Below are 23,869 nucleotides of genomic sequence, written 5' to 3' on the forward strand. Positions count from 1 at the left end.
GTATCCATTATAATTGGGGGTTTCCACTGTTTAGGCACATCAGGGGCTCTCCAAACGGGACATGGCATCCAATCTCAATTCCAGCCAATTCTGCGTTGAAAAAGTAAAACAGTGCTCCTTCCCTTCAGAGCTCTCCCGTGTGCCCAAACAGGGGTTTACCCCAACATATGGGGTATCGGCGTACTCAGGACAAATTGGAAAACATCTTTTGGGGTCCAATTTCTCCTGTTACCCTTGGGAAAATACAAAACTGGGGGCTAAAAAATAAGTTTTGTGGGAAAAAAAAGGATTTTTTATTTTCACGGCTCTGCGTTGTAAACTGTAGTGAAACACTTGGGGGTTCAAAGTTCTCACAACACATCTAGATAAGTTCCTTGGGGGGTCTAGTTTCCAATATGGGGTCACTTGTGGGGGGTTTGTACTGTTTGGGTACATCAGGGCCTCTGCAAATGCAACGTGACGCCTGTAGACCAATCCATTTAAGTCTGCATTCCAAATGGCGCTCCTTCCCTTTCGAGCTCTGTCATGCGCCCAAACAGTGGTTCCCCCCCACATATGGGGTATCAGCGTACTCAGGACAAATTGGACAACAACTGTTGGGGTCCAATTTATCCTGATACCCTTGTGAAAATACAAAACTGGGGGCTAAAAAATCATTTTTGTGAAAAAAAAAAGAATTTTTATTTTCACGGCTCTGCGTTATAAACTGTAGTGAAACACTTGGGGGTTCAAAGCTCTCAAAACACATCTAGATAAGTTCCTTAGGCGGTCTACTTTCCAAAATGGTGTCACTTGTGGGGGGTTTCAATGTTTAGGCACATCAGGGGCTCTCCAAACGCAACATGGCGTCCCATCTTAATTCCAGTCAATTTTGCATTGAAAAGTAAAATAGCGCTCCTTCCCTTCCGAGCTCTGCTATGCGCCCAAACAGTGGTTTACCCCCACATATGGGGTATCGTCGTACTCAGGACAAATTGCACAACAACTTTTGTTGTCTAATTTCTTCTCTTACCCTTGGGGAAATAAAAAAATGGGGGCGAAAAGATCATTTTTGTGAAAAAATATGATTTTTTATTTTTACGGCTCTGCATTATAAACTTCTGTGAAGCACTTGTTGGGTCAAAGTGCTCAACACACATCTAGATAAGTTCCTTAAGGGGTCTACTTTCCAAAATGGTGTCACTTGTGGGGGGTTTCAATGTTTAGGCACATCATGGGCTCTCCAAACGCAACATGGCGTCCCATCTCAATTCCAGTCAATTTTGCATTGAAAAGTCAAAAGGCGCTCCTTCCCTTCCGAGCTCTGCCCTGCGCCCAAACAGTGGTTTGCACCCACATATTTGGTATCATCGTACTCAGGACATATTGCACAACAATTTTTGGGGTCCAATTTCTTCTCTTACCCTTGGGAAAATAAAAAATTGGGGGCGAAAAATCATTTTTGTCTAAAAAATATGATTTTTTATTTTTACGGGTCTGCATTATATACTTCTGCGAAGCACTTGTTGGGTCAAAGTGCTCACCACACATCTAGATAAGCTCCTTAGGGGGTCTACTTTCCAAAATGGTGTCACTTGTGGGGGGTTTCAATGTTTAGGCACATCAGGGGCTCTCCAAATGCAACATGGCATCCCATCTCAATTCCAGTCAATTTTGCATTGAAAAGTCAAATGGTGCTCCTTTCCTTCCGAGCTCTGCCATGCGCCCAAACAGTGGTTTACCCCCACATATGGGGTATCAGCGTACTCAGGACAAATTGTACAACAACTTTTGGGGTCCATTTTCTCCTGTTACCCTTGGTAAAATAAAACAAATTGGAGCTGAAATAAATTTTGTGTGAAAAAAAGTAAAATGTTCATTTTTATTTAAACATTCCAAAAATTCCTGTGAAACACCTGAAGGGTTAATAAACTTCTTGAATTGGGTTTTGAGTACCTTGAGGGGTGCAGTTTTTAGAATGGTGTCACACTTGGGTATTTTCTATCATATAGACCCCTCAAAATGACTTCAAATGAGATGTGGTCCCTAAAAAAAAAATGGTGTTGTAAAAATGAGAAATTTCTGGTCAACTTTTAACCCTTATAACTCCCTAACAAAAAAAAATTTTGGTTCCAAAATTGTGCTGATGTAAAGTAGACATGTGGGAAATGTTACTTATTAAGTATTTTGCGTGACATATGTCTGTGATTTAAGGGCATAAAAATTCAAAGTTGGAAAATTGCGAAATTTTCAAAATTTTTGCCAAATATTCATTTTTTTCACAAATAAACGCAAGTTATATCGAATAAATTTTACCACTGTCATGAAGTACAATATGTCATGAGAAAACAATGTCAGAATCGCCAAGATCCGTTGAAGCGTTCCAGAGTTATAACCTCATAAAGGGACAGTGGTCAGAATTGTAAAAATTGGCCTGGTCATTAACGTGCAAACCACCCTTGGGGGTGAAGGGGTTAAAGGGCCAGCAGTCGGCCCTCACCATTCTTAGAGATCAATCAGACAGCTACGCTTTGTTGTTCCCATTATTAAACAGTGGGTCTCCTATACTGTTATTGCGTATGCAGTGAGTGACAGGGCTGCCCAAAACTTGGATGCATCCCAATACCCCTTTGAAGAGACGTAGAGGAGGGCCTCCTGAAAACAATGTTCCCATTATTAGGAAGTGGGTCTCCCATACTGTTTGCCTATGCAGTGAATGCAAGGGTTGCCAAAAATTTGGACCTACTCTAATGCCCCTTGGAAGAGACATAGAAGAGGGCAAACTAAGAAAAAGAGACATACTGATTCCAGGGACCACCACTGCTAAACTAAATAACACATTTTTATTAAAGTCCTAAAAAGCACACACATATTATAAAACCATTTGAAAACCAGAAAAACACCCCATGAGGGGGTAGGCCCCCCTGGACAGGCACATGAATCATGAAGGTAAATGATAATTATAACACAATAGACGTAATGATTCAACAGCTCTGGTCACACTACAAGTTCTGAGGGATAAAGCTAGAAAAAAAGCAACACAATATTGGTACACTGCAAGATGTACTGCATGTGAGAACATAGGTGTGCACAATCAAAGTGTGCTAGTGATGCACCAACCCAGATGGAATAAATGGTCAGATGAAAAACCTGCAACACAGAAATTGTGGCTATACCATGCAAAAAAGTAGTGCATGCCTCAAAGATTAACGCCTTTACCCCCAAGGGTGGTTTGCACGTTAATGACCGGGCCAATTTTTACAATTCTGACCACTGTCCCTTTATGAGGTTATAACTCTGGAACGCTTCAACGGATCCAGGTGATTCTGACATTATTTTCTCATGACATATTGTACTTCATTATAGTGGTAACATTTCTTTGATATTACCTGCGTTTATTTGTGAAAAAAACGGAAATTTGGCGAAAATTTTGAAAATTTGCAATTTTCCAACTTTGAATTTTTATACAATTAAATCACAGAGATATGTCACACAAAATACTTAATAAGTAACATTTCCCACATATCTACTTTACATCAGCACAATTTTGGAACCAAATTTTTTTTTGTTAGGGAGTTATAAGGGTTAAAAGTTGACCAGCAATTTCTCATTTTTGCAACACCATTTTTTTTTAGGGACCACATCTCATTTGAAGTCATTTTGAGGGGTCTATATGATGGAAAATACCCAAGTGTGACACCATTCTAAAAACTGCACCCCTCAAGGTGCTCAAAACCACATTCAAGAACTTTATTAACCCTTCAGGTGTTTAACAGGAATTTTTGGAATGTTTAAATAAAAATGAACATTTAACTTTTTTACACAAAAAATTTACTTCAGCTGCAATTTGTTCTATTTTACAAAGGGTAACAGGAGAAAATGGACCCCAAAAGTTGTTGTACAATTTGTCCTGAGTAGGCCAATGCCACATATGTGGGGGTAAACCACTGTTTGGGCGCATGGCAGAGCTCGGAAGGGAAGGAGCGCCATTTGACTTTTCAATGCAGAATTGACTTGAATTCAGATGGGACGCCATGTTGCGTTTGGAGAGCCCCTGATGTGCCTAAACATTGAAACCCCCCACAAGTGACACCATTTTGGAAAGTAGACCCCCTAAGGAACTAATCTAGATGTGTGGTGAGCACTTTGACCAACCAAGTGCTTCACAGAAGTTTATAATGCAGAGCCGTAAAAATAAAAAATTATATTTTTTCACAAAAATGATTTTTCACCCAAAATTTTTTATTTTCCCAAGGGTAAGAGAAGAAATTGGACCACAAAAGTTGTTGTCCAATTTGTCATGAGTACGCTGATACCTCATATGAGGGGGTAAACCACTGTTTGGGCGCATGGCAGAGCTCAGAAGGGAAGGAGCGCCATTTGACTTTTCAATGCAAAATTGACTGGAATTGAGATGGGACGCCATGTTGCGTTTGGAGAGCCACTGATGTGCCTAAACATTGAAACCCCACACAAGTGACACCATTTTGGAAAGAAGACCCCCTAAGGAACTCATCTAGATGTGTTGTGAGAGCTTTGAACCCCCAAGTGTTTCACTACAGTTTACAACGCAGAACCGTGAAAAGTAAAAATTCTTTTTTTTCCCCACAAAAATTATTTTTAGCCCCCAGTTTTGTATTTTCCCAAGGGAAACAGGAGAAATTGGACCCCAACAGTTGTTGTCCAATTTGTCCTGAGTACGCTGATACCCAATATGTGGGGGTGAACCACCGTTTGGGCGCATGGGAGAGCTCGGAAGGGAAGGAGCGCCATTTGGAATGCAGATTTAGATGGAATGGTCTGCAGGCATCACGTTGCATTTGCAGAGCCCCTAATGTACCTAAACCGTAGAAACCCCCACAAGTGACCCCATATTGGAAACTAGACCCCCCAATGAACTTATCTACATGTGTTGTGAGAACTTTGAACCCCCAAGTGTTTCACTACAGTTTACAACGCAGGGCCGTGAAAATAAAAAATTCTTTTTTTTTCCACAAAAATTATTTTTTAGCCCCCAGTTTTGTATTTTTTTCAAGGGAAACAGTGTAAATTGAACCCCAAAAGTTATTGTCCAATTTGTCCTGAGTACGCTGATACCCAATATGGGGGGGGGGAACCACCGTTTGGGCGCATGGCAGAGCTCGGAAGGGAAGGAGCGCCATTTGGAATGCAGACTTAGATGGATTGGTCTGCAGGCGTCACGTTGCATTTGCAGAGCCCCTAATGTACCTTAACCATAGAAACCCCCCACAAGTGACCCCATATTGGAAACTAGACCCCCCCAAGGAACTTATCTAGATGTGTTGTGAGAACTTTGAACCCCTAAGTGTTTCACTACACTTTATAACGCAGAACCGTGAAAATAAATTTTTATTTTTTTTTACACAAAAATCATTTTTTAGCCCCCAGTTTTGTATTTTCCCAAGAGTAACAGGAGAAATTGGACCCAAAAGTTGTTGTCCAATGTGTCCTGAGTACGCTGATACCCCATATGTTTGTGCACATGGGAGAGCTCGGAAGGGAAGGAGCACTGTTTTACTTTTTCAACGCAGAATTTGCTGGAATTGAGATTGGACGCAATGTCGCATTTGGAGAGCCCCTGATGTGCCTAAACAGTGGAAACCCCCCAATTATAACTGAAACCCTAATCCAAACACACCCCTAACCCTAATCTCAACTGTAACCCTAACCACACCCCTAACCCTGACACACCCCTAACCCTAATCCCAACCCTATTCCCAACTGTAAATGTAATCCTAACCCTAACTTTAGCCCCAACCCTAACTTTAGCCCCAACCCTAACCCTAACTGTAGCCCTAACCTTAGCCCCAACCCTAACCCTCGACCCAACCCTAACCTTAGCCCTAACCCTAGCCCTAACCTTAAACCTAGCCCTAACCCTAACCCTAACCTAGACCTAACCCTAACGGGAAAATGGAAATAAATACATTTTTTAAATTTTTTAACTTTTCGTAACTAAGTGGGTGATGAAGGGGGGGTTTGATTTACTATTTATAGCGGGTTTTCTAGCGGATTTTTATGATTGGCAGCCGTTACACACTAAAAGACGCTTTTTATTGCAAAAAGTGTTTTTTGCGTTACCACATTTTGAGTGCTATAATTTTTCCATATTTTGGTCCACAGAGTCATGTGAGGTCTTGTTTTTTGCGGGACGAGTTGACGATTTTATTGGTAACATTTTCGGGCACGTGACTTTTTTTATTGCTTTTTATTCTGATTTTTGTGAGGCAGAATGACCAAAAACCAGCTATTCATGAATTTCTTTTGGGGGGGCGCTTATACCGTTCCCCGTTTGGCAAAATGGATAAAGCAGTTTTATTCTTCGGGTCAGTACGATTACAGCGATACCTCATTTATATCATGTTTTTTATGTTTTGGTGCTTTTATACGATAAAAACTATTTTATAGAAAAAATAATTATTTTTGAACCGCTTTATTCTGAGGACTATAACTTTTTTATTTTTTCGCTGATGATGCTGTATGGCAGCTCGTTTTTTGCGGGACAAGATGACGTTTTCAGACGTGCCATGGTTATTTATATTCGTCTTTTTGATCACATGTTATTCCACTTTTTGTTCGGCGGTATGATAATAAAGCGTTGTTTTTTGCCTCTTTTTTTTTTTTACGGTGTTCACTGAAGGGGTTAACTAGTCGGACAGTTTTATAGGTCGGGTCATTACAGATGCGGCAATACTAAATATGTGTACTTTTATTGTTTTTTTATATTTATTTAGCTAAAGGAATATATTTATTGGAACAATATTTTTTTTTAATTATTATTTATTTAGGATTTTTTTTTTTTTTTTTTACACATGTAATTTTTTTTTTTTTTTTACATTTTTACTTTGCCCCGGGAGGGACATCACACTAAAGTGACAGATCGCACTTTGCTGTGCACTGTGTCAGATCGGCGATCACACAGCACAGCAGGGAGGCTTCCCGGCGCCTGCTCTGAGCAGGCGCTGTGAAGCCACCTCCCTGCAGGACCCGGATGCAGCCCCGCAGCCATTTTGGATCCGGGGCTTGCAGGGAGGAGACGTTCAGTACAAGGTGAGCACATCACCTTGTACCGATCGTCTCAGGGAAGCACGCAGGGAGCACATAGTGCCGGATGTCAGCTGCGATAGTCAGCTGACACCCGGCCGCGATCGGCCGCGCTCCCCCTGTGAGCGCAGCCGATCGCGCTGGACGTACTATTCCGTCCTTGGGAAGTAGGGCCCACCCCACATGGACGGAATAGTACGTCCAATGACAGAAAGGGGTTAACAATGTATACAAAGCATGTAATACAAAGGGCTCTCAAACCATTAGTGGCAAATGTGTGATTGCACATCCCTGAAATCAATGTGAATAGCTATTCACAAAACTAAACCCACTAAGTAGTGTAGCAGCATGACCATGGATAAATGCTATCTTACATGTCAGCATGCTAAACAACATGCCAATAGATGGAACGATGGGGCAAGTACAGCATAATAAGAATGGCCAAGTGCGCCATGCCATAAGACAAGGTAATTATGTCCTAAAGCCAAATGTAGATACAAGCCTCAGAAGCATGACCAGAGAGGTGCAAACCATTGTCCAGGGGGTGTCAAAACCCAATGCGTGTCGCCATTAAAATGGCTTCATCAGGGGTAGAAGTGATGGAGATTGGACTCCTAATACATATATATATCCTACCTAAGTAGCAGAATCTCTCTCAGCTGAGAGGTAGAGCGGCGGCATCAGCATCGCCCACAACAGATGCAGCAACGGAAGTCCATTAAGGTGCCAGAAGTCAAGTCTGGATGCAACAAGATTTGAATAAAAATTGGTACATTCTTTTAAGCGACCAGAGAACAATTTCTTTTGTCTCTCACTCCCCGTGTTTGGTAGCCAGAAGGGCTAAAAATTTGAGGGACAATTTTGTCGAAGCCATTACCAACACCCAACTACTGAATCATGGTGTGAGGACTTTTGGGTCATACCCCTGTGGAAATTGCAATATTTGCCAATATATGATTGCTCAGGATGTTTACTCAGTCTCGTGTTTACCTTTTCAGATTCGGCCAAAATAATTTTTCAACTGTAGATCCCGTAATTTGGTCTATGCCATTTTCTGTGATTGCCCGAAGATTTACGTTGGACAGCCCACACAGGAAATAAGGAGAAGGATCCAACAACATCTGTCAAACATCTTGACGGCACAAAAGGACCGGGAAAAGAATAAGACATTATCATCAGTTTCCACTCATTTCCTGGACCAACATCGTGGCAGGACTTCCAGTTTCAGAGTCATGGGACTTGAAAGTGTCCAGATGAACATTAGGGAGGTGATATCCATAGTCATTGCTTTGTTGTGAAACTAAATGGATTTATAATTTACAGAGTTGTGCACCAAAGGGCCTCAATTAAGAATTTCTCTTCACAGGGTACTATAAACAATTGTAGGGTAAATGCTACATTTGTGTGATTGCGCTCCTTGGACTTGAAGTTCTTCCAATCTTCTAGATTTCTGCTTTAAATTATTATTTTTTTTATCACTACACCATGTGAACCTTTGGTTTGTGACTTTGGCTGTGCAGTTTGGCACTATCCGCACCCTTTTGGATGTTCTTAGGGACTGTGACTAGATGACTACTTTCTAAGTAATAAATAACTTTCCAACTGTCATTTTCCTCTGTAATCATGGGCATTAGGTGTGTTATTTAATGCACCTTTACTTTTTATTGATACTGGACCAAGTGGACTCTATGTGATCACACATTTGTGCAATCGTAGCTCGATTTATTGGTGCATTTTTCATTCATACGCTCGAACAATTGTTGTTACCTCTGCAGTTTTTGCAATTTTAGCGAGCCGTATACTACTCGTGAACTGTGCTATTTTTCTGCATAGATCCAGAGTTAATGGCATCTGTGTATATTTTTGATCATAAGTTCAGGCACGCCATATATTTGGCATTCGGGTGTTACTGTATTCTAGAAATTTTTCGTGTTTGCGCCTGTGTTCAGGCTGCCTTTACCTATCAATTGTTTATTATTTTTTTGTGTATATGTTCTGGGATGTTCATATGACTGCATGGGACACTCACTAAGTTGCGACCAATTATAATGTGGATATTGACTACCACTTATGTATATGCCTTTTTACCATTCCTGTTATACATTATTTCAGTACGCGTTCATCTTTTGCCAACATACTGATTAATAGTGGGCAAAAAAATCCACATAAGAACTAGCATCGTGCGCATGCATTGTATTTCGGATTCGGGTATATCGGTATCCGTTACTTTACTGTATATAATCGGCGCTCCCTGTTTGGCATTCGCGTATGCCCTGTGTGAGTCAAGTTCGGCCATCTTGCTGCACCTAAATGCCACTTCCTACACCTTATTGTACCTTTGGCGCTGTGTCTATTTTAGGTCACTACTTATGCCGCCGCTATAGTGTCACAGCGGTCAGCCAATCTGGTAGCCGTCATTCAAATCCTACTGTTTACCATTAACGTTCCTCTTTTGGCACTTGTGCCTGCGCTGTTGGTGCCGTTACTTGCGCATGCGCTGTCTGTGCCAAGGCCCGGCCATCTTGTTGCACCAAGGCTTGACTTCCTGCACCGTAATGGACTTCTGTTGCTGCATCTGTTGTGGGCAATGCCGATGCCGCCGCTCCACCTCTCAGCTGAGAGAGATTCTGCTACTTAGGTAGGATATATATATGTATTAGGAGTCCAATCTCCATCACTTCTACCCCTGATGAAGCCATTTTAATGGCGACACGCATTGGGTTTTGACACCCCCTGGACAATGGTTTGCAGTGCACCTCTCTGGTTATGCTTCTGAGGCTTGTATCTACATTTGGCTTTAGGACATAATTACCTTGTCTTATGGCATGGCGCACTTGGCCATTCTTATTATGCTGTACTTGCCCCATCGTTCCATCTATTGGCATGTTGTTTAGCATGCTGACATGTAAGATAGCATTTATCCATGGTCATGCTGCTACACTACTTAGTGGGTTTAGTTTTGTGAATAGCTATTCACATCGATTTCAGGGATGTGCAATCACACACTTGCCACTAACGGTTTGAGAGCCCTTTGTATTACATGCTTTGTATACATTGTTAATCTTTGAGGCATGCACTACTTGTTTTGCATGGTATACCCACAATTTCTGTGTTACAGGTTTTTTATTTGACCATTTATTCCATCTGGGTTGGTGTATCACTAGCACACTTTGATTGTGCACACCTACGTTCTCACAAGCAGTACATCTTGCACTGCACTAATAGTGTGTTGCTTTTTTCTATCTTTATCCCTCAGAACTTGTAGTGTGACCAGAGCTATTGAATCATTACGTCTATTGTGTGATATAACTATCATTTACCTTCACGATTCATGTGCATGTCCAGGGGGGCCTACCCCCTCATGGGGTGTTTTTCTGGTTTTCAAATGGTTTTATAATATGTGTGTTTTTTTGGACTTTAATAAAGATTTGTTATTTAGTTTATCAGTGGTGGTCCCTGGAATGTCTCTTTTTTCTTAGTTTGCATTTCCATTTTCGACATACAGTACAGACCAAAAGTTTGCACACGCCTTCTCATTTATAGATTTTTCTGTATTTTCATGACTATGAAAATTGTACATTCACACTGAAGGCATCAAAACTATGAATTAACACATGTGGAATTATATACTTAACAAAAAAGTGTGAAACAACTGAAATTATGTCTTATATTCTAGGTTCTTCAAAGTAGCCACCTTTTGCTTTGATGACTGCTTTGCACACTCTTGGCATTCTCTTGATGAGCTTCAAGAGGTAGTCACCGGAAATGGTTTTCACTTCACAGGTGTGCCCTGTCAGGTTTAATAAGTGGGATTTCTTGCCTTATAAATGGGGTTGGGACCATCAGTTGTGTTGTGCAGAAGTCTGGTGGATACACAGCTGATAGTCCTACTGAATAGACTGTTTGTATTATGGCAAGAAAAAAGCAGCTAAGTAAAGAAAAACGAGTGGCCATCATTACTTTAAGAAATGAAGGTCAGTCAGTCCGAAAAATTGGGAAAACTTTGAAAGTGTCCCCAAGTGCAGTGGCAAAAACCATCACGTGCTACAAAGAAACTGGCTCACATGAGGACCGCCCCAGGAAAGGAAGCCAAGAGTCACCTCTGCTTCTGAGGATAAGTTTATCCGAGTCACCAGCTTCAGAAATCGCAGGTTAACAGCAGCTCAGATCAGAGACCAGGTCAATGCCACACAGAGTTCTAGCAGCAGACACATCTCTACAACAACTGTTAAGAGGAGACTTTGTGCTGCAGGCCTTCATGGTAAAATAGCTGCTAGGAAACCCCAGGGTTATCCGCATGTTCCACGTGAATATGCTGAAGCCCTACCGGGAGCGCCCTGAAGTGGTAGTGGCCATCTGTGCACCTGAAGCAGAGGATTTAGCCGGATTTCCCTTGCCTGATGTCTTAGGGGAAAGGACTCAGTCTAAAACATGGGACCAGGTACACTTGGGTAAAGACCTATGTCCCCGGGAGAGACAGCAGGCGGAGGCATTGTTGAGGCAGCGACAGAGGATGTTTTCGGGGAGACCAGGGTACACTCGCCTGGCACAACACACGGTTGAGACCCAGGATCAGACCCCCCTGCGAGAACCCCCCTTCCGCATCCCTGAGTCTGTACGAGAAGGGATGCGACAAGAGATACAAGAGATGTTGCGTTTAGGGGTCATTGAAGAGTCAGACTGTCCCTGGGCATCCCCCGTAGTGTTAGTGCCCAAGAAGGATGGGACTACATGGTTTTGTGTAGACTATCATAAGCTCATTGAGAAAACGGTGACGGATGCCGCGTGTGGATGAGTTGTTAGACCGGCTGGCGGGGGCAAAGTGTTTGACCACCATCGATCTATGCAAAGGCTACTGGCAGATTCCCCTTAGTCCTGACGCTATTCCCAAGTCGGCATTTGTCACCCCGTTCGGCTTATTCCAGTTTCGAGTTATGCCATTGGGAATGAAGAATGCCCCGGCGACCTTCCAGAGGCTGGCTGACCGGCTTCTGGATGGTCTCCAGGACTATGCTTGTGCCTACCTGGATGACATCGCCATCTACAGCGCGACATGGGAAGAGCATCTAAATCACCTAGAGATATTATTGGACAGGATCCACAAGGCCAGAATCACCCTGAACCCAAACAAGTGTCACGTGGGCAAAGCAGAGGTTCAGTATTTAGGGCATTGGGTGGGAAGTGGGAAACAGAGACCAGAACCAGCCAAGATTGAGGCCATAGCCAAATGGCCCACCCCACGCACTAAAACCCAGGTCATGGCGTTTCTAGGGACAGCGGGGTATTACAGGAAATTTGTTCCCAATTACAGCAGCATAGCCAAGCCCCTCACTGATCTGACCCGTAAGAACCAACCCCACCAGGTAACCTGGACTCCAGAGTGTGAGGAAGCCTTCCGCCACCTAAAGGACGCCCTCACCAATACCCCTGTATTGGCCGCACCCAATCCAACTAAATGTTTCCTTGTTCACACAGACGCTTCTTTGTTTGGATTGGATTGGATTGGGGGCAGTACTGAGCCAAGTCGGGCCGGACGGCCAAGAACACCCGGTAGCTTACCTGAGTCGGAAACTATTGCCCCGTGAAGTAAGCTATGCGGCCATTTGAGAAGGAGTGCCTGGCGGTAGTATGGGCACTCAAAAAGTTGCAACCATATTTGTATGGATGACAGTTTTCCCTCCTAACAGACCATACTTTCCTAGTCTGGCTTAATCGGGTCTCAGGAGACAACGCCAGATTACTGCGGTGGAGTTTAGCCCTACAACCTCTGGACTTCACCAACCACTACAGACCCGGCAAACAAAACGGTAATGCCGATGGACTAAGTCGACAAACGGAACTTGTACCAACCCCATAAACTTCGGTCATCCCCAAACCAATCTGTTAAGGATTAGACTGTGTATGCCGATTGCGTCGCTGAAAAGGGGAGCCGTGTTACGGAACCCCCCAGCACCCAGAATATGTTGTGCAGTTATATGTATGTATAATAGGTTCCATGTGAGATGCATGTCCCTAATGCATCAGCCCACAGGCTGCGCCCCTGGGCAGAGGGGACAAGATATCCCCCTTCTGACCTTCCCCACCTTTGTAATTCCCACAGTAAATATCGGCAGGCTCCGGCCACCTGCAGCTATTGTAATGTATGTCTGGCCTGCCGCTTTTCAATTGGCCCGCCCTCTGTATCTGTGTGATATATTCTGTGTCCTGTGAGTAAAGTGTTGACACACTGGAAATACGTGGAGAAGCAGTGATCTTTTATATGCGCCCATGTAACCAAGTAATTCCAGCCAGTGTCCTTCGTTCAGACTCCAGCCAAAGCAGAGTGGACCTCCTGAAACACGGCGTGGTACTGAAAGAGGTACTCTAGCACGGTAGACCCCGTTACAACAGCTTTCATGCGTCTTGGCATGCTTTCCACCAGTCTTTTACACTGCTTTTTTGTGACCCTTATGCCACTCCTGGTACAAAAATTTAAGCAGTTCTTCATTGTTTGATGGCTTGTGACTATCCATCTTCCTCTTGATTACATTCCAGAGGTTTTCAATGGGGTTCAGGTCTGGAGATTGGGCTGACCATGACAGGGATTTGATGTGGTGGTCCTTCATCCACACCTTGATTGACTTAGCTGTGTGGCATGGCGCATTGTCCTGCTGGAAAAACCAGTCCTCAGAGCTGGGGAACATTGCCTGAGCAGAAGGAATCAGCTGTTTTTTCAGGATAACCTTGTACGCGGTTTGATTCATACGTCCTTTGCAAAGATTAACCTGCACAATTCCAGCCTTGCTGAAGCATCCCCAGATCATCACCGATCCTTCACCAAATTTCACAGTGGGTGCAAGACACAGTGCATTGTGCGCCTCTCCAGGTCTCCGTCTAACCATTAGACAACCAGGTGTTGGGCAAAGCTGAAAATTAGACTCATTAGTGATGATTACCTTACTCCAGTCCTCTACGGTCCAATCCTTATGGTCTTTGGCAAACTTCAGCCTGGCTCTCCTTTGCTTCTCATTAATGAAAGGCTTTTTTCTAGCTTTACATGACTTGAGCCCTGCCTCCAGGAGCCTATTACAAACTGCTCTTGCTGTGCACTTCACCCCAGCTGCCATTTGCCATTCCTTTTGTAGGTCACTTGATGTCATCCAGCTTTGCTGTCCCCAATGTCTGCTGCTTGACCTTGTTGTAATGGACTACCGACTTAGAAATTTTAAGGATGGAGGCAACATGAAGCTCACTGTATCCCTCTGCTAGTAAAGCCGAATTGAGCTCCTCTTTTCCTCACTCAAGACTTTTCTTTTCAACTCCTTTGGCATGGTTAAAAGTTATTTTTTCATTCCTATTACTTTTGGGATATTACTAGCACTTGTTTTGCAATCCAGCTTGGCCTATTGCAAGAGGATTGTGAACACCACAGCAAGGTTTTTTATACTTTCCTTCGCTAAATAAGATTTGGTTCAGGTGATCACCTAATCAGAAGCACAATGAGTAGAATTAGGTGTACTCTGCTTGGAATTTAACTGACACTGGAATGGAATGGCTGTCATATATGAAGAGCAGCCAGAGCAGCTTGCGAGAACGCAGCTCCTGTGGTGCTATATATCTAATATATAATTGCCTAGAATACTACTTCCTGCAATTTGTGCCAACTTCCGTGGCTTTGTCCGGAGCTAATGTCCGGAGATAATGTCCGGAGCTAATGTCCGGAGATAATGTCCGGAGCTAATGTCCGGAGCTAATGTCCGGAGATAAGTGACGTCACCAGTGTCCTACACCCAGGCAGAGCACAGGGGCCCCAGGCAGCATATGGGGCCCCAGGCAGAGCACAGTGGCCCCAGGCAGAGCACAAGGGCCCCAGGCAGCATATGGGGCCCCAGGCAGAGCACAGTGGTCCCAGGCAGAGCACAGGGGCCCCAGGCAGCCTATGGGGCCCCAGGCAGAGCACAGTGGCCCCAGGCAGAGCACAGGGGCCCCAGGCAGCATATGGGGCCCCAGGCAGAGCACAGGGGCCCCAGGCAGCATATGGGGCCCCAGGCAGAGCACAGTGGCCCCAGGCAGAGCACAGGGGCCCCAGGCAGAACATGGGGCCCCAGGCAGAGCACAGGGGCCCCAGGCAGAGCACAGGGGCCCCAGGCAGCATAGGGGGCCCCAGGCAGAGCACAGGGGCCCCAGGCAGCATATGGGGCCCCAGGCAGAGCACAGTGGCCCCAGGCAGAGCACAGGGGCCCCAGGCAGAACATGGGGCCCCAGGCAGAGCACAGGGGCTCCAGGCAGAGCACAGGGGCCCCAGGCAGCATATGGGGCCCCAGGCAGAGCACAGGGGCCCCAGGCAGCATATGGGGCCCCAGGCAGAGCACAGGGGCCCCAGGCAGCATATGGGGCCCCAGGCAGAGCACAGTGGCCCCAGGCAGAGCACAGGGGCCCCAGGCAGCATATGGGGCCCCAGGCAGAGCACAGTGGTCCCAGGCAGAGCACAGGGGCCCCAGGCAGCTTATGGGGCCCCAGGCAGAGCACAGTGGCCCCAGGCAGAACATGGGGCCCCAGGCAGAGCACAGTAGCCCCAGGCAGAGCACAGGGGCCCCAGGCAGAACATGGGGCCCCAGGCAGAGCACAGGGGCCCCAGGCAGAGCACAGGGGCCCCAGGCAGCATATGGGGCCCCAGGCAGAGCACAGGGGCCCTAGGCAGCATATGGGGCCCCAGGCAGAGCACAGGGGCCCCAGGCAGCCTATGGGGCCCCAGGCAGAGCACAGTGGCCCCAGGCAGAACATGGGGCCCCAGGCAGAGCACAGGGGCCCCAGGCAGAGCACAGGGGCCCCAGGCAGCATATGGGGCCCCAGGCAGAGCACAGTGGTCCCAGGTAGAGCACAGGGGCCCCAGGCAGCCTATGGGGCCCCAGGCAGAGCACAGGGGCCCCAGGCAGCATATGGGGCCCCAGGCAGAGCACAGGGGCCCCAGGCAGCATATGGGGCCCCAGGCAGAGCACAGTGGCCCCAGGCAGAGCACAGGGGCCCCAGGCAGAACATGGGGCCCCAGGCAGAGCACAGGGGCCCCAGGCAGCATATGGGGCCCCAGGCAGAGCACAGGGGCCCCAGGCAGCATATGGGGCCCCAGGCAGAGCACAGCGATATTTTGGACCACTGTGCGGTGTTTCAGACCCCCTGTGTGATGTCTGGGGCCCTGTTCTTAAGTATATTAAAGATTAAAGATATTTTGGACCACTGTGCGGTGTTTCAGACCCCCTGTGTGATGTCTGGGGCCCTGTTCTTAAGTATATTAAAGATTAAAGTAACGTATATTAAAGTATATTATAGATCAAATTTGACACGTTTATGAGCACCATTGAGTGATATACTCAAGAATGACAATTTTTCAACATTTTATGGTTTCAAACTGTAAACACGCAGAGTTTTTTTTACTTCAACCAGAAAACCTTAACGGTTCATAAAAAACTTGACTGTTCAGGATATGATAAAAGTCATAGTATTCTGAATCTTTAACTTATAAAGATACCTTTACATGGGGTGATTATTGGTTCCAGAGAGGCTTTCGGCCGATAATCGTACACATGGCTGGTGACAGGACAATACAATATAAACGTTCAAAGGTAAACACTGATAACATTAAAATCTAATATATAATTGCCTAGAATACTACTTCCGGCAATTTGTGCCAACTTCCGTGGCTTTGTCCGGAGATAATGTCCGGAGATAAGTGACGTCATCAGCGTCCTACACCCGCTCAGGGTGGACAAAGATATATGCCTTCGTGGTGCGCGGCACTTTTCTGATTGGTTGCCGCCTGCCGCGAGCGACCAATCAGAAATGTGCCATACTGTCAAGAATTGTCAAGAGCTGGTGAGTGCAGCCATTTTTTGTTCTTTCTTACTATTATTTATTAATTGTATTATTCTTACATTTGAATAAATAAAGTATATATGGATTCTAGACTCCCGATTCTTTAGAATCGGGCTGCCATCTAGTATATATATAATATGTAAATATATATTGTATATACTCGAGTATAAGCTGACCCGATTATAAGCTGACCCCCCTAATTTTGCCACAAACAACTGGGAAAACTTAATGACTCGAGTATAAGCCTAGGGTGGGAAATGGAGCAGCTACCGGTAAATGTCAAAAGTAAAAATAGATACTAATAAAAGTAAAATTAATTGAGACATCAGTAGGTGAACTGTTCCAGTAGGTGAATGCTCCATAAAGTTTATGATGGGCCCATAAGATGCTCCATATTAAAATATGCCCTATATAATCCTGCATAAAGGTTAATAATGGCCCCATAAGATGCTCCATAAAGATATTTGCCCCATATAATGCTGCACAGACGTTATGGCCCCATAAGATACTCCATTCAGACATTTGTCCCATATAATGCTGCACAAACGTTAATTATGGCCCCATAAGATGCTCCATAAAGATATTTGCCCCATATAGTGCTGCACAAACGTTAATTATGGCCCCATAAGATGGTCCATAAAGATATTTGCCCCATATAATGCTGCGCAAATGTTGATTATGGCCCCATAAGATGCTCCATACAGACACTTGCCCCATATAGTGCTGCACAAATGCTGATTATGGCCCCATACAGACAATTGCCCCATATAGTGCTGCACAAACGTTATGGCCCCATACAGACACTTGCCCCATATAGTGCTGCACAAACTTTATGACCCCATAAGATGCTCCATAAAGATAGTTGCCCCATATAGTGCTGCACAAACGTTGAGTATGGCCCCATAAGATGCTCCATAAAGATATTTGCCCCATATAATCTTGCACAAACGTTATGGCCCCATAAGATGCTCCATACAGACACTTGCCCCATTTGCTGTTGCTGCGATAAAAAAAATCACATACTCACCTCTCTGTCACTCAGGACCCCGGCACTTTCAATATTCACCTGCTCCTCGTTCCGGCGCCACTCCATCTTCAGCGTCTTCTGCACTGACATTAAGGCAGAGGGCGCGCACTAACCACGTCACCGCGCCCTCTGACCTGAGCATCACTGCAGAAGACACTGAAGACGGAGCGGCGCCGGAACGATGAGCAGGTGAACATCGCGCAGCGCTCCCCTCCCCGTTATACTCACCTGCTCCTGGCGTGGTGCAGTCCCTGCTTCCCCCGCGCCGGCAGCTTCTTCCTGTACTGAGCGGTCACACGGTACCGCTCATTACAGTAATGAATATGCGGCTCCACCCCGATGTTGTATATGGGGCTTATACTCGAGTATATACGGTATATATATATATATATATATATATATATATATATATATATATATATCTATAATATAACGCTGGGAGCGTCACTCTGTCCGAAGCCTCTATAGACTGCGCAAGCGCAAGCGCCGGCGCAGTCTGGACCGCACAGAGCGACGCTCCCAGGAGATCGCGGTATGCGTAAGCGCTGAACGCACACCGCGATCTCCACCGGACAAGCAGGGACGAGCCAGGAGGCGGAGGGTGAGTATACTTACCTGACCCGTTCCACCGACGCGCTTCCGGGCCGTGACTGTCCCCCTGCTCCCGGAATCGGCGCCTGCGCAGTCCGCGCTTTCCGGCGCCATTTTCTTGAAGACACATTGCAGTGTCTTCAAGAAAATGGCGCCGGAAAGCGCGGACTGCGCAGGCGCCGACTCCGGGAGCAGGACCAAGAAAATGGCCGCACCCAGCACAGCCGCCGCGCCCAGCACAGCCACGCACAGCCGCCGCACCCAGCACAGCCGACCATAGCCGCCCACAGCCACGCACAGGCGCCCACAGCCACGCACAGCCGCCGCACCCAGCACAGCTGCCCACAGCCACGCACAGCCACCCATAGCCACGCACAGCCGCCGCACCCAGCACAGCCGACCATAGCCGCCCACAGCCACGCACAGGCGCCCACAGCCACGCACAGCCGCCGCACCCAGCACAGCTGCCCACAGCCACGCACAGCCACCCATAGCCACGCACAGCCGCCGCACCCAGCACAGCCGACCACAGCCACGCACAGCCGCCGCACCCAGCACAGCCGCCCACAGCCACGCACAGCCGCCGCACCCAGCACAGCCGACCACAGCCGCCGCACCCAGCACAGCCGCCCACAGCCACGCACAGCCGCACCCAGCACAGCCGACCACAGCCACGCACAGCCGCCGCACCCAGCACAGCCGCCCACAGCCACCCATAGCCACACACAGCCGCCGCACCCAGCACAGCCGCCGCACCCAGCACAGCCGCCCACAGCCACGCACAGCCCACAGCCACGCACAGCCGCCGCACCCAGCACAGCCACCCACAGCCGCCGCACCCAGCACAGCCGCCGCACCCAGCACATCCGCCGCACCCAGCACAGCCATGCACAGCCGCCACAGCCACGCACAGCCGCCTACAGCCACGCACAGCCTCCCACAGCCACGCACAGCCGCCCACAGCCACGGACAGCCGCCGCACCCAGCACAGCCGCCGCACCCAGCACAGCCGCCCACAGCCACGCACAGCCGCCCACAGCCACGCACAGCCGCCGCACCCAGCACAGCCGACCACAGCCACGCACAGCCGCCGCACCCAGCACAGCCGCCCACAGCCACGCACAGCCGCCGCACCCAGCACAGCCACGCACAGCCCACAGCCACGCACAGCCGCCGCACCCAGCACAGCCACCCACAGCCGCCGCACCCAGCACAGCCGCCGCACCCAGCACATCCGCCGCACCCAGCACAGCCATGCACAGCCGCCTACAGCCACGCACAGCCGCCTACAGCCACGCACAGCCTCGCACAGCCGCCCACAGCCACGGACAGCCGCCGCACCCAGCACAGCCGCCCACAGCCACGCACAGCCACCCATAGCCACGCACAGCCGCCGCACCCAGCACAGCCGACCACAGCCACGCACAGCCGCCGCACCCAGCACAGCCGCCGCACCCAGCACAGCCGACCACAGCCGCCGCACCCAGCACAGCCGCCCACAGCCACGCACAGCCGCCCACAGCCACGCACAGCCGCACCCAGCACAGCCGACCACAGCCACGCACAGCCGCCGCACCCAGCACAGCCGCCCACAGCCACGTACAGCCACCCATAGCCACGCACAGCCGCCGCACCCAGCACAGCCGCCACACCCAGCACAGCCGCCCACAGCCACGCACAGCCCACAGCCACGCACAGCCGCCGCACCCAGCACAGCCACCCACAGCCGCCGCACCCAGCACAGCCGCCGCACCCAGCACATCCGCCGCACCCAGCACAGCCATGCACAGCCGCCACAGCCACGCACAGCCGCCTACAGCCACGCACAGCCTCCCACAGCCACGCACAGCCGCCCACAGCCACGGACAGCCGCCGCACCCAGCACAGCCGCCACACCCAGCACAGCCGCCCACAGCCACGCACAGCCGCCCACAGCCACGCACAGCTGCCGCACCCAGCACAGCCACGCACAGCCGCCCACAGCCGCCGCACCCAGCACAGCCGCCCACAGCCACGCACAACCGCTGCACCCAGCACAGCCACCCACAGCCGCCGCACCCAGCACAGCCGCCGCACCCAGCACATCCGCCGCACCCAGCACAGCCGCCGCACCCAGCACAGCCACGCACAGCCGCCACAGCCATGCACAGCCTCCGCACCCAGCACAGCCACGCACAGCCGCCTACAGCCACGGACAGCCGCCGCACCCAGCACAGCCACCGCACCCAGCACAGCCGCCGCACCCAGCACAGCCGCCCACAGCCACGCACAGCCGCCGCACCCAGCACAGCCTCCCACAGCCACGCACAGCCGCCTACAGCCATGCACAGCCGCTGCACCCAGCACAGCCGCTGCACCCAGCACAGCCACCACACCCAGCACAGCCGTCCACAGCTGCCGCACCCAGCACAGCCGCCCGCACCCAGCACAGCCACGTCACATACAGCCGCCCGCACTCAGCACAGCCACATACAGCCGCCCGCACTCAGCACAGCCGCCCGCACTCAGCACAGCCGCCCGCACTGATGGGGGCGCAGGATGGAGCAGCACGTGATAGGATGGGGGCGCAGGATGGGAGCACATGACAGGATGGGGATGAGGATGGAGCAGCACATGACACGGTGGAGCAGCACATGACAGGATGGGGGCGCAGGATGGAGCAGCACATGACACGGTGGAGCAGCACATGACAGGATGGGGATGCAGGATGGAGCAGCACATGACACGGTGGAGCAGCACATGACAGGATGGGGGCGCAGGATGGAGCAGCACATGACACGGTGGAGCAGCACATGACAGGATGGGGGCGCAGGATGGAGCAGCATATGACAGGATAGGAGCAGCACATACCAGGATGGAGACCATATTCCAATATAAATGCTCGCCACCCGGGCGTAGAACGGGTTCAATAGCTAGTATATATATATAGGTGCATATTGGGGAGGGGTTAAGCTTTTTGACAGTGACACACTTCCTGCAGCTAAAGATCATGCTACACCTCTGCTACAGCTCCATACTATGATGTTTTGTTATTTGGGGCCATTTCCAGTTGTTTTCCATAGGTCACATGTCTTCTGCAGTTTCTTTGCATCTGATGTCCTTCGCTGACCATCTCTCAGAGATGAATGTGGCTCTCTAGGTCAGAAAGGACTAGGCCGACTCTTCTAAAATCTTCAAACCATTTACTTACTGGATGTAGCACTTCATTACTGATTCATCCTCAAGATTACTGGGGGGGGGCGGGGGGGGGCAGATCTTAAATATTTTTTTTCTAATGTCAAATATCTGCTATATCATGGTACTGAGTTCACTGTTCTGCCCAGTTTCATTTTTTCCCATTGAAGTTAATGATGCCCCACACCCTTATAGAAAGCATCAGTTGCCTTTCAATAGGAAAACATTTTTGTCCTTTTAAAAATAAAAACATGGCATTTGTATGGACATAACCTACCTGTGATATAAAGTTCTGGAGATGCTTTAGAAGCTCCATCAAGATATTCATTCACAATGCTGAAAAGCATGGCAGGAATCCTACTAAAAGTAGCATATTTAATGAGGAATATAGAGCCAAAGTGTTCATTATCTCTTTATACTGCTGATTCATTCAACCAACCATTAATGGAATTTTTTATTACACAGAAGCAGCCCAGAGATGTATATCTTGTTAGAAATACAACATTATTAATTTACTCTAAAATTATGTCTGTGCATTGAATGTGAAATCTGCTATTTTGTTCTTTAACCCTAATGAAAAGAATGTGCTTTGTGGAAAAAGAAAAAAAAAAAAAAAAAAAAGAGCATGAACCGCACATCCCAAAATCAAACGTTGATCTAAAGCCGCTAGGCAAAAATTTAAATACTGAACATGAGGTTTTCAGTTTAACATTCTGATCAGACTGTATGAAGCCCACTGCCCCTTCACGGCAAACCTCGTAGTGGGTCCTAACGCCCTAACGGAGCGGAGCCGTGCGGCGACCACCGCCGCAGCGGCCATGCACCAGCAGGGCGGACGGCCTGTTGCCCCACAGCACCCATGCTGCGAGACTGAGCCCCCAAGACTCCAGACCGCGCCGCCCCACCAGCACAAAGCCACAGCAACAATGGCCGCCACACAGCACCAACACCAAAATGAAGGGAGCATTTAAACTCACCTTCCTCCAGCTCTTTAGTGAGAGCCAAAATGGGCTAGACCCCTTAGTGAGTTTAAATACTCCTTTCAATACTCCTACACACAGTAAACCATCTCATATCCCTTTTTTTTTTGCATATTCCACACTACTAATGTTAGTAGTGTGTATGTGCAAAATTTGGGCGCTGTAGCTTGTAAAATAAAGGGTTAAATTGCGGAAAAAATTGGCGTGGGCTCCCGCGCAATTTTCTCCGCCAGAGTGGTAAAGCCAGTGACTGAGGGCAGATATTAATAACCTAGAGAGGGTCCATGGTTATTGCCCCCCCCCCCCCTGGCTACAAACATCTGCCCCCAGCCACCCCAGAAAAGGCACATCTGGAAGATGCGCCTATTCTGGCACTTGGCCACTCTCATCCCACTCCCGTGTAGCGGTGGGATATGGGGTAATGAAGGGTTAATGTCACCTTGCTATTGTAAGGTGACATTAAGCCAGATTAATAATGGAGAGGCGTCAATTATGACACCTATCCATTATTAATCCAATAGTACTAAATGGTTAATAAAACACACACACATGATTACAAAGTATTTTAATGAAATAAAGACACATGTTGTTGTAATATTTTATTAGACTCTTAATCCACCTGAAGACCCTCGTTCTGTAACAAAGTTAAAAAAACAAACAACAATATTCCATACCTTCCGTTGTTATGTCCCACGATGTAAATCCGTCTGAAGGGGTTAAATCATTTTACAGCCAGGAGCTGTGCTGATGCACTCGCTCGTGCCTGTAAACCCCCGGGTACTGAAAGGAAAGCTGGGTGACCTGTAGTTACCTTGAGTTGCGGTGAGGCGCCCTCTGCTGGATGTCCTCATATGAACTCGAGCCTGGGAACTTTTCCAAGGCTCCAGTTCATGAGGACATCCAGCAGAGGGCGCAATTTAACCCTTCATTTTAGCAGCTACAGCGCCCAAATTTTGCACATACACACTACTAACATTAGTAGTGTGGAATATGCAAAAAAAAAGGGATATGAGATGGTTTACTGTATGTAAACCATGTCTCATATCCTGTCGGGTTTGGGAAGGAGAAATGAAAAGCCGGGAATTGAATTACCGGCTTTTCTCTCTAACACCGGTGCATATTTCTCGCAGGTCACACTGCTGGTCCGTGTGTAATCTGTATTTTTCTCGCCCCCATAGACTTTCATTGGCGATTTGTTTTGCGC

This window comes from Ranitomeya variabilis, chromosome 6 (assembly GCF_051348905.1).
Source record: "Ranitomeya variabilis isolate aRanVar5 chromosome 6, aRanVar5.hap1, whole genome shotgun sequence".
NCBI classification, from domain to species: Eukaryota; Metazoa; Chordata; class Amphibia; order Anura; family Dendrobatidae; genus Ranitomeya; species Ranitomeya variabilis.